The 15,482-nt window shown below is 37.4% G+C and overlaps 1 protein-coding gene across 5 annotated transcripts in view; it reads right to left on the minus strand.

Moving 5' to 3' along the window:
- The window catches only part of LOC121327732 (B-cell CLL/lymphoma 9 protein-like), an 89,605-nt gene that overhangs the window by 25,859 nt on the left and 48,264 nt on the right, over positions 1-15,482 (minus strand). For 3 of the 5 annotated variants that reach the window (XM_041271915.1, XM_041271914.1, XM_041271911.1), the window contains exons 1-3: positions 13,532-13,991; positions 11,396-11,582; positions 5,251-5,331 (exon numbers count right to left, since the gene is read on the minus strand). The gene's annotated coding sequence lies outside the window, so the exon portion shown is untranslated. Of the gene's footprint in view, positions 1-5,250; positions 5,332-11,395; positions 11,583-13,531; positions 13,992-15,482 lie in introns of those variants that run through there. The other 2 variants (XM_041271913.1, XM_041271912.1) reach the window with 2 other exon arrangements.

Consider the following 15,482-nt stretch of genomic DNA (forward strand, 5'->3'; position numbering starts at 1 on the left):
TTTTGATAAGTTACTTAATCATTCAAGGAAGAAAAAATAAAAAAACCTGCGATTCCAATTAGGTTGTCTTTTACACTGCACTAGTTACAACAGATTTAATTCCCCTCCCCGTTAGTTGCGTTGGTCTGGGAAATTCCACTGGTTTCCTGCTTCATAACATTATCATGTGACAAAAGGGTGACGTAGTGACATTGCGTGGCAGAAATAAAGTGAAGCAGTGAAAGGGTCGGACATAGCGTTAAAATAGCAGTTTGTTCATTCTATTTACTGAAATCATGGATACATTTCTAATTAAGAAGACAAACTGAGGTTCTGCAGTTTCTGAAGGAAGAACTGGGTTCAGGACTGAATCAGCTTTGTCAGTTGCTGCTGGGCCCAGCACAAGTGAACCAGAAATATCTAGCCAGAGTGAGGGGGAAACGGAACAGAGTGGGAAAAATACCACAAAATCGGACTCAGGATCTACAACAAATTCCAGTAAGGTTAGTGCTGACTTGTCCCACAAAAAAACAGGAAGATCAAGTTGGAAGAGTAGTTTTTGCTGGCTTACGTACGACCAGTAAATTGTTTTTTTGCAACTTGCTGTTCTGCGGCTAAAATGAAAGTCCCAATCCCAGCCACATCGAGAAAAAGATTCATACATGACTTTTATTCAAGAGGGGTTCAGAAATTGTAAAAAGGCTTTAACAGGTTTAATAGTCTTGAGAAATCAAGTTTGCATCAAGACTCTGCTGGTGCAGTAGCAGCAATTAAAGGAGGTGTAAATGTAGCTGCAGCCTGTTCACAAGGCAAACTATAACAAATGAAAGAAGCAAGAGAAGCTCTGTCATCACTGAGGTATCTGGCTTGTCAGGGTCTCGCAATAAGAGGAAAATCACTCTGGATACAAATGGCTTTCTCATGACGTTACAAGTGAAATTATTTCAATAATGGCACATATCCTTTGTGCATTGACACAGGATGTACACAAAGCTGGATTTTATGCTGGTATTGTGGACGAGACAGCAGATATCTCTGTCAGAGAGCAGGTGTCATTTTGTTTTCGAATAGTTAAGGAGAATCTTGAAGTGCATGAGCTTTTCTTTGGCTTTAACACAGCATCTTCAACTAGAGCTGATGCTCTTTTTGCCATGCTTAAAGACTTACTTCTCCGATATGATCGAGCCACTAATGTTGCCGGAAAGCATCAGGGGTTACAGGCACTAGTACAGCAAGAGGAGCCTTGTGCTTTATATGTGCACTGTGTTGACATTTGTTGAAATCTGATGACAGTAAATCTTGATTATCTTTGTAAAGAATTCTCTAAAACGACTTGCTTGCTTTGAAAGGTTTCAGACAGGGGATCAAGACAAAGTGAGTCTGCGCCCATTTTGTCCAACAAGATGGACACTTAGAGCATCTTCACTGCAGTCAGTGTTCTCCAACTACAGTGAATTAAGTGAGTTTCTTGAAGATCTATCAATTAACGACAAAAGTGACTGGAGGGAAAGCAAGTGGATTCGCTGCACGTCTCCGAAAGTTTGGCACATACTTCACTCTCCAGTTGCTTTTGCTCATTTTTGCATGTGTTGAAACTGTCGATACTGCCTTGTAGAGCAGTCACATGCCGTTCCATCAAGCAGAACTAACTGTTAATTCACTTAAGAGTAGTAAAAGTCAACTTAGCAACGGATTTAAACAGTTCTGTGAGAAAGCCATTCGGGCGGGGGGGGGTGGGTGGAGGGGCTGAATTGTTGGATTTGGATAGCCCTACCTTCGATCTACCATGGGACAAGCCAGACTTAACCATGTGACTTTACAACATGGTCACAAATGGCTTTCTATGGAGATGGATCTCAACGCAGTGGCAAATTAATTCATCCAGCGATCAGCATCCAGGAGATTGACTTACAAAATTGAAAATTTAGATCCTACATCATGGTAAGTGTTACATTTTTATTCATTCATGGTATTGCTTTACAATGATGAAGAAAGCGGTGTCATTATCTGAATGTGTGGGATATGGGATTATGCTAATTTGTAGGATTGTAGTTAAATATGATTTGATCTCAAGTTTATATTTAATGTGTATAGACAAATGTTTTACTTTAATTTATTGTTAATAAAAAAGAAAAAAGTGCACTATTTTAAAAAGTGCACTTACTTTGTTCTCAAACAGGTGTGCTTATATATATATATAGCTACACGATCAGACACATTTATTAGTCATTAAAAGCTGAGCACCAGAATGGGATAAATCAAACAAACGGGACTAATAAACAAACACTAATATATATATATATATATATATATATATATATATATATATATATATATATATATATATATATATAATAACCACACTTTATAATCTTATCAATTTGCATATTAGTGTCATTTGTTTATTAGTCCCGTTTGTTTGATTTATCCCATTCTGGTGCTCAGTTTTTAATGACTAATAAATGTGTCTGATGTGTACTCCAGACTAAATCTCAATATCTTCTTCATAAATTAGCTGCAGACATTTGAAATAAGATTGAATTCAACAACAGCAACATAATTTTACTACTTCTTACACTTATTTATTTTGTCATAGCCTATAGAATGTAGCTATAAAATAGAAGCGGCGGTGTTTATGTATGTGATTTTATCTGACAGTGGTCACGGGGGGGTATGATGAAGTAACTCAGCCCCAGCAACACCCCCCCCCCCCCCCCCCCCGGGAATTTGAAAACTCAGCGCCTATGCCTAGACCAATCTCAAAATAATCCAGTAGCCACAGAACATTAGCGTTCCCGATGTGCTGTTCATTGGCTTTATTAAGGTTACAGTTCCCTGCAGCTTGAATCTGCCAAAATAATAAACATCAAAATCCACTTGATCATTCAGATAGACTGTTTTCAGCTGCAAAAACAGAAACCATTTACAAAACTTAAAGATAATAAAACACACTAATTAGAATATCCAACACCAGGGATGGAAAAAAAGACTCCTATTGCACAGAAGTAAACCCATTCCAGGTTTATTAGTCTCGGTGCATAGGCAACAAGCTCAAGAGTGTCATATTAATTACGAAGGTAATTGTCTACAGGGCTTAATGTTAAGGTACACACAAAAAAAATATTTTATTAAAGTTTTGAATATTTAACAACAAGAAACTAACACTAAAATTTACAAACAGAACTTTTTTTCTGTCTAAGAAAACGAAGAACAAAAAGGCATAGCAATAGAATCCACGAAGATCCATAAAGATCAAAGGACAACCAACCATTCTATTCAACCAGGCATCCCCCACTGCTCTTAATACTAAAGGAGACCAAATGTTTTCAGTGGCAGCTCAGCCACTGACACATGGCGTGACCTTGAACAAGTCACTTAACCTCCTTATGCTCCGTTTTTCAGGTGAAACGTTGTTGTAAGTTGTCTGCAGCTGATGCATAGTTCACACACCCTAATCTTGTAAATCGCTTTGTGATGGTGGTCCACTATGAAAGGCAACATATAAAAATAAAGATCATCATGAAAAAGTCACTTAGTCTGAGTATGTCCCACATCATAGTATTATATGAGCATTATCAAGAAAGGTGGACAAATTATTTCTAATTGATTGACATACTTGGCCCAAGTAAAAATGTCATAATTTCTAATGATTGATCATCTAATGATTACCCACATCTCAAAAGTGTTTGAAATGTACACAAGTGAATGAAAACTGAATGAGTGGTATCTAACATCATTAGTTATGCAACTGATATGTTAGTACCACGGTTAAGCGATTTAAAACTAGAAATGGATGGCTGTGAACAAAAATAAAAGCCTGGGAGCACACTCTAATACGCAATTAAATGATTTGTAAAACAAGAAGTAAAACTGTGTACTCTATGTCAATGCATGTGGTCTGTATCATTCATATGGTCAGAGTTTAAAGCAATGCAGCAGTGAAAGTGTTCATTTTTATAGGAAAATTATTCCCACAATTGACTGTGACCGACAGAAAGTGAAGGATGCCTTTAGATGTTGCCTGCAGAGTTTCCACAACACAAAACATTTGGATTATGAAACATTAGCAGGAGGAGGTGTGGTAGCAGGTTCACAAACTCACACAAGTTCCCTTTACAGGCATGCTAATTGACTGATGTACAGTATGTGGAATAACTGATTGTCTTAGAGATGTTTTAAAATGAAAGTGGCATAGATGGAGTGATGTACAGACAGAGATACAACCATATATCTCCACAATATGATAGTCACAAAAACATGTATACTAAATAATACCAGCCACCTTATATGTAAAACACGTTCCCGTCTTTTACAGTAGCTACACGATTAGCTCAACAGTGAACCTACAGAATCCTTATTCAGTTGCTGCAGACTTGCTGAAACATTATTTCAAAATATCCATGTTGACCTTGACAGATTTCAAGAAATACCTTGCTTCCAGCACAGTACATTTTAAGTACCTCAGCCACCCTGAACAGTGCACTGTGTTCCGTTCTGCCTCTCTATCAGCACTTGCTTTCTTTGGATCGATACATTACACAATCTAATACACTACATAACTGCTGTGCAAGTCTTTCCTGGACTCAGCTCCTCAGTGATCCTTAACTGTAATACAGCAAACTGCTTGCTAGACATAACAAATAATTGCAATACTTAGGAGGTGTTCCAGGTACCAAATTACTCATGATAATGAACAAGGGATTTAATGAATCCACAAATGCTTAGTGTAAACTTTTTCTTGTGGTAAACAGTGATGACTTTCAAGGGCTCATGCATTAGAAAGAAAAGGCAGCGTTAACAACCTTAAACCCATACACTTAAAAGGGAAAAAAATAAGGGGAAATTGAGGGGTTTTATGAAACTGACCAAAAGCCCTTCCAAGAAGAGAGAAAGACCCTTTTCAGGGAAGGTGCAACTCTTCAGAAACACAATTACTTAAATCTATGGTGCAGTCTTCACATGTGAAATAATGTATTTTTCTGAACATGCAAGAAGGAGCAAGACAGTTGTGTACTAGAAACTATACTGTGGTGCAAGGCCGTTCTTTAAAAGGGTACATAAGGACCTTTTTATTTTGTTGTGTTACATATTCCCATGAGTTGCTACAACTGTTTCCGTAGGGTGTGTGTATTGTTTTCATTTTTTTTTTTTACCATTTTGACCACTTTCTTTAAACTTAATTGCATTCCCTGCCTCAAGATGGCTTCACATGTACCCACATGGACCTCTTATAAACCAGAATATGGTTCTGTGGCAGGAAATGTGACTCACCATGTCCCTTTGTGTCATGATATAGCCGTGGCCATCTTTGTAGCCTCACTTCAACGGTACAATAAAATGAAATCCAGCTACCTGTGAAAAGAAATACAGGTGTTATGGTTATGAATCATTACAGTTCACAAATGTCTACAGCCTTATATGTTCAAAAACAAAATGACTGGGGCTCCTGAGTGGCGCATCCGGTAAAGGCACTTTGCCTGGAGTGCAGGATGCACCCTATAGCTTGGAGATCACCGGTTCCAATCCAAGCCATGTCACTGCTGACCATGGATGAGAGTTCCTAGGGGACTGCGCAGAATTGTCCAAGCATTGCACAGACGGAGTAGGGGTTAGGTCGGCTTGGGAGTCCTTAGCTCACCACACACCAGCAACCCCTGTGGCTGGCCGGGCACCTGCAGGTTGGCCTATACACAGTTCAGAACTGCATGGTCCTCTGACACTAAGTTCTGAATATGGCTGCACGGCAGAGTTTCAGAGTGAAAAAAAGCAGATGGCTGACGGCATTCATTTTGGAGGACGCAAGTGTTCTTCGTCTCTCCTGAGTTTGTTCGGGGGTTGCAGCGGACAGCCATGTTGAATAATAATTGTATGTTCCAAAATTGGGAGAAAAAATGGAAAAATGAATAAAAACAATGTATTTTCTGAATGCCGTTTGAAAAGCGCCAAATAACACTTAATTCCATAATGTGCAACAAACCAACCCTATGGCGACTTGAAGGGGAACAAAGTATTTGACCAAATACTTTGATGGATGTCTCTAATTAAAATTGTGTTCGACCACACTTGCTAATGTTCCTACACAAATACTATTTCCCTTTGTTAGTCTACCAGTTGATCCCCATATAACTAACCAGAATTAAAGCAAAAAACTTTGAAATTGTCAGCAAAATATATACCTATATTATCTGAAGATAAATCTTAAGTTAATATGTACAGCTGACTCCTTCCCCTTGGGTCCGAGGAGTAATTTCAGATGCAAGTAGACCAGATCCTCCAAAAGCAAAGCAAATGCTCTCTCTGCTCTATGCACCCAAAACAAACATAGCCTTCACAGACCACACTTTAGCTATATCCTGTCCTTGGATTACCCCAGTTCCTAATGTACTTGAATTCCATTGTTATGTCACAGTATTAAATGGCCGTGATATTTTTCCGGCACGACTCAACACTGGCATGGTATGACATTGGAAAAGCGCTAAACTGGCATGCTGATATTCTGGCATAAATCTTTATTAGTCTGGCACTGAAAAAACTGGCAGGATATGTTGGCATTGCATTATACTGTCTTGGCAATAAAGAGTTTTGACCATTTGCAAAATATGCCTTAAAACTGTGCCAGCTGCAGCACATTATTAACTGCCTGGGGGATATTGGGCATTTACACTGAAAACCTGATTAATGTGGTGGGCGACACAAGACAATTGCCAGAAATTAGCAAAGGTTTACCCCCCCCCCCCCCAATATTAGTATCATATAAAGGGATTCCACATAACCTGCACCAATAGTATGCAACGTATTAAGCTGCATTGCTAAACGTTTAAAAAGAGTTTACAGTGCAAGTGTGTAGCAACAATTATCGGCAAAGAGACAATTTATCAGAATACCATATTTTGGCATTCAAAAACAAGTTTCAATCAAGGACTTAAACCTTCCAGTGGTCAGAAATACAATTTTGTTGCATATGCAACCAAAAAAATTGTTTGTGCATCCATCATTTGTGTTTTAAGCAATGCATGGCCTCGAAAACTGAGAAGAAAATGTACATTTTCTACTCAGGGATACCAAGTGAGAAAACAGTCCGAGTGAAATTATCTGACAACAAACTCCCATTCCCCAGTTGTATGGCTTTCCTAGAAAAAAAGAGAAGATTCCAGGTGGCCATTCTACTTGTGAGACATCTTGCTCATTAAAATATTTAGCATATTTATAAAGAGGAGATGATTATCTAGTTAGATACATCAGGGTATTTAATAAATAAGGAGTCTAAGTGGGGAAAATGGACAATAAAATACCCATCCCTAGTCATGCTATAAATCATTTGTTGTTGCCATAATTTGTGCTGGTATTGTGTATATTGGTTTAGCTAGTGAAGTGATGCTATCAGGCCTGGTCTGGCTTTAATTGTTTTAAGGTTTTCCTGTGCTGACAGTGGGGGATAATTAACAGATACAGGTCCCTTTGACTTCAGACAGTTGACAGGAAGAGCCCTCCCTGTTCAACAGCCTACTTTGTCACATTTCTGTTTAAGATAAGCCCCCATGTACAGCAAAAAAGGAAAAAAAAAAAATTACCTATTGCAGTTTACTTTTGCCAGTTCACAGCATATTTAGCATGGGTTTGATGCTCACATTGACACATGATCTTTTAAATTCTATTTAAAAAAAAAAAAAAAAAAAAAAAAAAGGCTGACACACTGACCTATAAACACCTTTCTCCTCTGCCATAGGGACCACTCTCTTCAAGAGAGGGATACAAATAAAATGTTGCAAAACTGCATACTGTACATGCTGTACACAGTTTAGGTGATAATTGCCACAAAAACCTAATTTTGTACAAGGTCATTTTTACTGGTGTCGCCTCACTTATGTTCTGTACAGTATTTGCCTCCATCACATTAACATCCATGGTCCCCAACAGGCTTGGGGTCAATGTCTGTTTTTCAATTCCATTTCCAGTTCCTTTTTAAAATCAACTGATATTTCAGACCACACAAGTGACCTGCAAATTGATATTAAAACCTCCAGACCCGCAACAGTTATTGGGCAACTTGCAAAATAAAACTCACTATTTGGGTGATGTAAAAAAAATGGAAGTTTGTCATTCAACATATGATTGTATGTACACTCCATTCATTGACGGGTCCTTAATTCAAGCTGCAAATTACATAAATTTTAATTAACCAATGCTGTTGTTTTCTTTTATTGAGTCAAAATATAATTAATAATTTAGGTCAGATCATTGCCCCACATTTTCTTGAGGAAAGGGGAGATACCCTGACCCCCTCCCCTCCCTACCTTTTCTGGCAAGGGTCTGAATATATGTAGACACACACACACACACACACACACACATTTTCACTACTGTCTCAGGTTTTTTTTTTTATATCACTTTAAATGCTTGTGGTTAACAGAATACTGCTAACAGCAGTTTTGATCAATGATGTGTTGGACTGAATTAAAGGGAATGGGACACTGATTTTTGAATACTTTAAAAGATCTGCCGTCTCAGACTTATCCCCTTTTCAATGCTTGTTTTCATCTGTTACATGCACACCCTCAGTATAGGCCCCTAACTTAAAAAATAAGGCGACTTGAGAGGTAATATTTTGGAATTCATCTTAAAACTCTTCATGTACATTCACATATGAGATCAAAAGAATCTGAGCGAGACGAAGGTAACACTGGTCCATTTGATGTGGAATGGCCCAAAGGCATAATGACCGGGTGCAGCAGGCACACAAGATATTCAAACATTTCACACAGCATAGGGGTTTTAGTGATACATTCACAATGGAATAGCAAGTTGATTATAAAATATTACGTTAAAGTGGCTTGAGTTAACCAAGTCTAAATTAATCATAGCAATATTCTTCCAAAAGTAAAATTTACAAAAACTCTGGATATGGCCAAATACATTTCAGTCAATTTAGTGACTTTGAGCAACGGAAGAACTTGGCAAACAAATAACTGTCTGAATTGGTTCCTTAATCTCTCTCTCTCTCTCTCTCTCTCTCTCTCTCTCTCTCTCTCTCTCTCTCTCTCTATATATATATATATATATATAAAATAACAGCGCGACTTAAACACATAGAGATGGACACACTTCTGCTCATATAGTATACACTGATTCTGAAATAGTACCATGAACTTCTGCTAAATAATGCCCTAACCAAGTTTTATCATATTTGGATAACCAATTCTCTATAATCTGATACACAACTCTATAATGTGTAACATATGGGCATACATTTCCACTACACCCCCATGCATCCATTCCCCAAACAGGGTATAATAGTCCACATGTAACCAACAAGTACAGAATTGTATCCTAAACCAATTAAAATGTCTGTCTAAATATTGTACAGGAAAGCTCACATCAAGTATGCACAGACACTTCCACTATAAGCCTGTTGCTGGTAATATGATCTCCCACAAAATGGTGATCTCACACACACCAGTCTGATTTGCTCAGCCCCTTTTACTTTCCATAGGATCTTGTCGGTTCTAGGGTCATTATCTAAGTTTCTTCTTCCTGTAAATCTGTCTCGCCATTCATTATCAGTAATAAATTGACTGCACATGAATATATGGGATTACCAGCACTGCAGACCGAGGCCTTCTGTCTATCCAAAGGACACACACGCTGTTAACAGCCACACAGCACTCTCTCGTATGGACAGAGATGTCTGTCGAGAGGAGGGGAAGACATCAATCTCCACCCCTTAACTACCGAATGGAATTGGCAGCCTTGTATGTTAACCCTACCTTTACTACAACAACATGTTGCTTTCTAATGAAAGTATATGGCAGGGAGGAAATCAAGCAAATTCAGTACTCTTCTTCACAACAGCAGAATACTAATTTTAATCTTATTATTATTTCTTTATTTAGCAGATGCCTTTATCCATGGCGACTTACAGATACTAGGGTGTGTGAACTATGCATCTTCTGCAGAGTCACATATGCTGTGTTTACACTGCCACCTCCTACCTAAGCAGACTCAGGTCCAACTGGTTGCGGAGATTCTTTTCATTTTTCACGTAGCATTTACACTGCGGTTGTGCCTTGAGACGGTTAAATTTGCCTTGTTACAAATACTACTACTGCAAATGAATGAAGGAATGAATGAATAATAATAATATAATAATAATAATAATAATAATAAATATAATAACAGCAACAACAACATCAGTACACTATCTAAATTGTTTGTAATTATTCAAAACATTTCGTTCTTTTAAAAAAAACGAAAACAGAGACCGCAAAATATTAAAACAATATTAATTTAAAACTTAGATCGTAACATGTAAAACGCAACTGTGTAACAGATCAACTATAATCAAAAAGTGCAGAGACGGGGTTGCACAGATCTTTCGCCAGACCTGCCGCTTATTCATGGTATATGTATTTATTTTGTGTTTCCGCTTAGGGTGCACCCACAATGCTCTGACAGCTCTGCTTTTTTGCTCTCCCCAGTTCACAAGGCAGTTGTCAGAAGCAAATAAACAAAAAACTAATATTTGTGTGTGTGTGTGTGTGTGTGTGTATATATATTCCTTTTTTTAAGCTAATCAAGGTTACAATCAAAATATTCATTTAAATAACAATAAAAACACACAACAAACAGACAGTGTGTTAAAGCGTGTGTGAAACTAAACCAATAACTAAATGGTTTACAATAAAATAACTGGGAAAAACACAATCCAGGATAGTTTTTGTATAAAATTATTTGATAAGAGTTTTTTTTTTTTTTTTTTAATAATTTTCAGACACACTCAAACATTGTGCACCTGTTTAATGAAGCAAAAAAGACACCGTCAAAAGTTCACATAGCGCTATGTATGGATATTTGGGGTATGTACACTTTTGAAGACAACTTAATAATAAAACAAAAGATATTTACAAATACCCCAATATAAACAGTTAACAAATTCCAATATTCAGGACGCTTGTGTATCAAGTCGTTCTTCTCTTTGTGACGCTGCAACGGCACTGCCACGGGGGCGGAGCCGAGCGGCACTCACGTTGTGTGTGAGCCGTCATAAAGTCGGTTTACACTGCTTTTCGGAAAGACCTAAGCTGGCGCCGAGCCACGTCTTTAGTTGGCCTTTTTTAGGACACCTGATAGTAAGCTGTGTTCGTTTACACTGCAGAAAAATAGATTCTAGATGGCCCAATGCCGTCCTAAAAAAGGCCAGTGTAAAAGCATTACTACAACAACGTCTCACCAGAAACGCAGCAAGTTAGTGAGCGAGCCAGGATTTGAACCGAGGACCTCCTGTTTACAAGCCCTTTTCTTTAACAACTGGACCACACAGCCTCCTAATCCTTGTCAACCAAAAGGGATCATGAAGGCACCACTTACTACCACCAGTGTGGTCTTGATCCATAAATGACCAGGCTCTTAGCATCATTACCTTGAAAAGCCCCCAGATCCTAATAGCGGTGGCACTTCCTCATCGGAAGTACTTGCAGGTAGAGCCCTCTGGGAACAACTGGACTCCTGCTAACAGATTGCAAACTTCAAGCGTAACCCCTTTCAGATCCAAAAACAGCAACTACCCCAAATCCAGGTTCTCTGCTTTAAATAATCCATCCACAAACCTAAAAGAAAAAAACAAACAAAAAAAAAAAATGGAGAGTTTATTCAGAGGCTGTGTCTTACTGCAGGCAAAGAAATGTGTATTTAACCACTTAGAGGCAATAAATGAAAAATGCTATCCTTTAAGTAAAGTTGCTCATTATGTGTTGACCAATGGGGACTGCGAGTGCTGCTTTTAGTTTCATTCAGGTCTACCTTGTGTAATCAAGTAAAAATGTGCACCCAAGTTTGAGTCGTTCTTTTTTTTAAGCCAGAGGTAAAAACACTAAAATTTATCTAGCATCTGCCTGTGTAAACAGCTGATCCTTCAACACTGCAATGCATTCACCAGCCTGCCCTAGGTGTTCATGGAATGACAGTGTTCAATCTTCTGATTTCACTACAGATTTAAACTACTCTTCCTTTCAAATTCCTGTGTCCGTGTCCAGTCCACTTGAGATATTTGCCCTGCAAGTGTTGCCCCAATATGGAAACAGTTAGTCCTCCACTGCACTAACCCAACCCATTGAGACAACCTCAGATTGCTTCTGTGGGTCTTGGTGGAAACTCTGTTGACTGTGATCTCTGTCACTGTTATTGAGTGGAATCAATAAAAAGCCACGCTCTTTGTACTCAGTTCATGATGCCTTGCAGGAGTTTTGTACATACCAGGCTGTTCAGCCAGAACTTGAAACATTTAAAAACAAATTTAAACTTTCTTTCTTTTTTATGGTGTTACTGCATAGCTTTACTTTCCTTACATTTATTTGGAATGGTTTATGTGAAAATAACGTCATACTAACTTGATTCCTTGATATAAATACTTCAATTACATGATCCACTTTGCAACACTTATGACTGATTTCACAGACCTTTTTTTACCTTACCATAGTCTCTATAATGCGATTGGAACTGATTACTCTGAATGAAAATGTGTTGAGGTCTTCCAAACTGTGTGTTTAGATCCTGTACATACAGCAATGCCTCCTGACCACCATTTAAATAAGACACACAATTCAGTGGGTTTAAATAGACACAAAACATAACTCCTTACACTTTTTTTTAAATAGCCTACAGCAGTATCAAGCAAGTAAACGAAGACTTATTTATTTTAAATTGACGACGACGCCCCCCCCCACCCCCACCAAAAAAAAGAAAATACACACAATGCTTGTAAATGAATCGTGCATTTGCCTTACTTTAAAATTAAGTACTCCTGGTATTTGACACAATAATTGTGATGCACATCATTATGCAGTACTACTGATTTGCAACAAGTTGTCACAAATACCGTAGCACCTATAGGACCAGTAAACTGGAAAAGGCGAAACCTGAAACTAATTCCTGCAATGACTAATTCCAGTCGATGTTAAATTTAAGACCCTCTTATAACACAACAAAATGCACAGAACAAAAGCTCGTGAAACTACAAACAAAAAGTTGCAATCAGTCGACTGCATTGATTTCACCCACGTGCACAAACATTGCTCAGTATCTCTTTAAACCTTAAAGGGCAAGAACCAAATACGCAGCCTGCAGACAAAGAAATCAAATGGTAAATCATAAAGAGTATTAGAAGAATGCGGAGTCCTGCACCACGTTTTCTAGCAATCATTTCCAACACAAAACAGCAGGGGGAAATATGGTAATATTTAAATAATCTACCAATTCTAAATGTTCTCCTAAACGACCGATACCGGTAACTAAATGTCCAGAAACAAAAACAAAACAATCGATTAAAATGTTTACAAAACAGTGATAAATACACTAGTACGTTTACATCGATTAAGGCCTCTCTCTCTCTCTCTCTCTCTCTCTCTATATATATATATATATATATTACTCCCGAACTATAAATTAGAGTAAGGCCAAAAGTTTTTTTTTTTTCAAAACAAATAACTACGAATAAAGACTGAAAATGGTACTTAATAGTTACTTTTATATTTTAGACACAATATCAATTTAGACTCACCCCGTGTTTAATATATAGCGACCACATTCCACAGTAATGAGGTACATCCATGCCAAACAAATTTCACACAAACATCAGTAAGAGTATCTCTCGATTATCATCTTTCCTTTTTAAAAACACTCCTCCTCAGACGACAAATTCCGCCAAAAAAAGATCCACGGTGGTTAATAAAAATACAAAATGTACACACGTTGACGTTGGATTAAAAAAACACAACGCTGGACTCCTCCGTACGCCAAACAAACACAAAAAGTCTCCCGAAGAAGATAGTTTCAAACTTGTGCAACTTTTTTTTTTTTTTTTTTTTTTTTCAAAGAAGTTGTTCCTGTTTCGCCATACTTGGGGGAGGGGAGTTCAAACAAGCTCAGTTCTAACATTTAAGACAAAAGTTTCTCAGTGAGGAGGGAAGACTGCAGTACTACCGACTCACCGGGGTAAACCAATGGTCGGGAGTTTTCCTACATAAAATGCCTTGTGCAAGAATGTTTTTTTTTTTTTTTTTTTTTATAATTTGTTCATGGAGTTTATTTTTTTTTTTTTTTTTAAAACTACGACGTGCAATGTATACTTGGGCATGTATTAATACATTTGTTCTTTTTAAATTATTATTATTATTATTATTATTATTATTATTATTATTATTATTATTATAAATAGGGCTGCGGCGAATCTTTATACCTTCTGTATTCTTTTTAAGAAAAATATTCTAATATAATACCTTTCTAGAATTCTGTGTGTAGCTAAATTGTGTTAAATAATATTTTAAAATATTAAAAAGAAAATAACTCTTGGCATGACATTCAAGTTGGAAATAGTAGTACATAATGGTTCTGGATTCATCCTTTGGTATAATTTAAATTTGATAAAATCACCTTTTTGATATGTTTTATGTCAATAGTGATACCGAGTAGCCGACAGCTGTCTCCTTGCACCGTTGCTACACATAGATACATAAACATACCGTTTGCTACAATACGCTTACAAGTCCTTCCGCCTAAACAACAAAGTAAAAAAAAAAAAAAAAACTTATTGTATTATTTACTATCTTTACACCTCTGTCTTTTACAGCACATCTCTACAGGTCACGCGGTTAACTGTATATTTGCAGTTGTGTATATCATATCAACACAGTGAACAGAAACATATTCAGTTGCCATTAGAGACAATTTGCTGGCATACGCACCCCCGCTTGCTCGGAGCAGATGGAAAAGTCCGATTCCAAACAGCGTTTCTAGGTCGGGTCGGTGTGCCATTGAATATATTAAAGCTTGGAATCAATGCATGAGTGTTACAATCATAAGGGCAGCTAGTAGCGACCCAGACGTCAGGAAAGCTGCAGGCGCTACATTTTCAGACACACTGCAATAGTAATTACTCCAAACGTTTACATATTTGTAGTAGGATGGGATATGGTTGTGTGTTTGAGGAATTTCAGAACCCCCAGGCCTCCTTATTTAATTTATTCCATTTCAAAATTGTTTTATGAAAGAAAAAAAAAAAGAGTCCATGTTAAAAAATTGGGAAAGAACACAGTAGGTTATATTTCATGACACGTTTTTTTTTTTGTTTTTGTTTTTTTGTTTTGGTTTGTTTTTTCCTATTTTATTAAGTTTACTCTAGTGTTTCCCTTTAACAAAAATACAGCAAATTGCTCATTGGAGTAAACAGTAAAGCCAACAAAACTGCATTTTGCTCACAAATAACTTCGTAGTACACTGCTGTTCTGAGGTTTTTGTATCAGCCTCCTCTGCTCTGTTTTAACCACTCTGTTGGATAAATATGTAACATTACTGGTATGTGTCTGCTTTATAAATACAGCCTTGTGTAGTTCCTCAGATTTACTAATGGAACTTTATTTTTGAATTCCAAAAAAATAATTTGCTACAAAGGGTGGGGAAGGAAATGTAAGGTTAATAAACCCTTAATATACAACAGTGTAGCCAACACTTTG

This window comes from Polyodon spathula, chromosome 15 (genome assembly GCF_017654505.1).
Source record: "Polyodon spathula isolate WHYD16114869_AA chromosome 15, ASM1765450v1, whole genome shotgun sequence".
Lineage (NCBI taxonomy): Eukaryota > Metazoa > Chordata > Actinopteri > Acipenseriformes > Polyodontidae > Polyodon > Polyodon spathula.